The following is a 2597-nucleotide window of genomic DNA, read 5'->3' as shown; positions in this document are numbered from 1 at the left end:
TTTGAAAATGTCCACCGCAGTTGTGGACGAAACGTCAGGAAGAAATTCCGATAGACCACGGCTTCAAAGCCCGGAAAACATTCCTAAATGTGATTGTTGATTTTGTTCGTAATTACTTTAATTGTTAGTTTTAGAGCAGTGCTTAAAATGTTTATTCCTCTATAATTTGATGGTTTTCTCTTGCCCCCTTTTTTCAACATTAGCACAGTAGTGCTGGTTAGCATTCATCTAGGATTTTCTGTTGATATGTAATTTTCTGTATTAAAGTTGTTAATACTGCTGTTAGTCTTTGCCCACCGTATTTGCAGTAGTTTAGTAGTTTCTGCAGTGCTTTTTCTACGTAGGATGTGTTGATCGCTGTATCTTCGTTAATAGTTATTTCTGGTGTGGTAGGCTCGTCTGTCGCGTTTGTCGTTTTATACAGATCGGTTAAATATCTGATCCACTCTTCCTTTTTATGTAGGTGGCTAGAAGTTCATTGACCTCGCAAGCAAAAAACTAAACTATTAATTTGGAAATAATATTGCAAATACTGGGACTTGTGTTCATTCATGAGTAAGTAGAGAGTTTCGCTCAAAACACGTTTTCTCCTATCGGAAAAGATCTACGTTTTCGATTTTACCTTCGGATTTTTGAGCAAATTTAAATGCCTCGACTTAAAGCATTAAAAATATAGAGGTCGCCAGTTACAGAAATAAACTGTAAAGTAAATTAAGTTATATTCGTAGCGTGGATTAAAATATTTAGAAGCACATTTTTGCACACCGTTTTCACCGTTTCAACAAACGCTAATCGCAGTTTTGGCATTTACTGTTGTAGGTCTAACAAATTGGAACCCCCATTTTAAAACATTGTTACCTGCAGTAAGAACTGGACAATATTGTCATATTTTTTCAATTGGTGAAATATGATCCGTTTCCGAGATGTCAATAATGAGTGTTGAATTTGGATCATTCCAAGCATATTAAATTTCTCCTGTTTATGATTCAGGCAAAAGAACGATATAATTCTTGTTTTTATCGAACGCAATTAATTTGTTCAAAATTTTTTTTTATCGAAAGGCAGTGAATGAAAAGAGCAATTGCAGCAACGAGGCAAAAACATAGTTTAACTTAGTACTTCATTTTCTTGCTATTGTTCAATCAATCTCAACACATTTTGGCCTACATTTTGCAGTTTGGTGGTGGACACTTATGCACATTTCAAAATGTTTCCAATCATTTGCTGAAATCCATGGTTAATCCTAATACATATATACATATATACACAAAAATAAATGCTCACATATCTTTTTCGCATTTCTGCACATTTGCAAATTTTCGTTTGCTGTAAAATGTCATTTAGTGGACCAAAAGAGTACCAAAGTTCTGATGTATTTCAAATAGTACTTTTGCAAAAATCACAAGTATTTTCGTGCTTCCAGGTTATGTGTCGATCCCTAATTTTTTTAAATATAACGAAACATGGAATGAGAAAATCTGTTTAATTTTCGGAAATGATTGACGAAGTGTTGTCATTTGGTGTTCTAGAGTGCTTTCCATTGCAACCGAAATTAATTTATGTGCTCCACACAAAACTCTCTGCGCATTCACTGTGATATTACTACTTGATTTTTAATCTGATTTCATTAATGCATTAAAATTATACATTATTATAGGAACATTCAATTTTTAGGAAGATAAGTTGAACACAATGGATAAAAACTACTGTGGCCACACCTGGAAATGAGAAGTATAGAATGTATTGTGTTTTTAACCCTATTGCAAGTTTCAGATGGCAAAAATTTCTTAATATTTATTAGCAAACAACTTGTGTAATACTGACATACAGTGTGATTATTGAAACACGTTCAAGCTATAATAATGTTGTATTCTAAATATGACAAACATCTGTTATTGGTATTACAAGAAATTTATATGAAGAATTAAATGAAAAACGTAAAGTTAATAATGTTATAGCCTGTGTTCGCGGTATTAACCTTTCAGCTTCTATTAAACTTTAACTTACACTTTTAAAAGTAAAACTGGTTAAATTTGTTAAAAATTGGGCTTTTATTTTTAGCGGACCAAAAAGAACCATAACTTAAAAGCGTTGATCAGTTTTAGTCTTATTGACTGTGAATGTGACATAAGATGATTTACTAGATACTATTGTAAGATTTACTATGTACTATAAATATTTAAGTAATTAAATATTGTTTCGCAAATAGCGCTTCTCTTAATGCAGATTTTACCGACTGATTTATCAATAACCAACTAAGAAAGTTATAGAAAATTAAAGTCTACATAGGCTAAGACTAAAAAAATAATTATACAATTTATTTAGCCGATCTTTTTATTTATTATCTTCTATTCAGAAAGTTGTATGTAAGTGAATATAAGTTGACTTATAGAGATAATCAATTGTATTATTGATTGTTTTCAGTTTTGATTAAATACGTTTAATAGGAATATTGTTGCCATGATTATAGTATAAGAATGTTAAACTTTGAAATTGTTTGAAATTGTTAAGACTGTATGATCGATTTTGATGATTATTGGCTGGAGGATTACCGTATAGCGGATTTGCGTAATATGTTAATCTTAAAAACCTGAAGA

This window comes from Dendroctonus ponderosae, unplaced genomic scaffold (genome assembly GCF_020466585.1).
Source record: "Dendroctonus ponderosae isolate FM_Combo_2020 unplaced genomic scaffold, Dpon_F_20191213v2 Dpon_F_20191213_1, whole genome shotgun sequence".
Classification (NCBI taxonomy): Eukaryota; Metazoa; Arthropoda; class Insecta; order Coleoptera; family Curculionidae; genus Dendroctonus; species Dendroctonus ponderosae.
Note: the sequence above shows the minus strand (reverse complement) of the source record.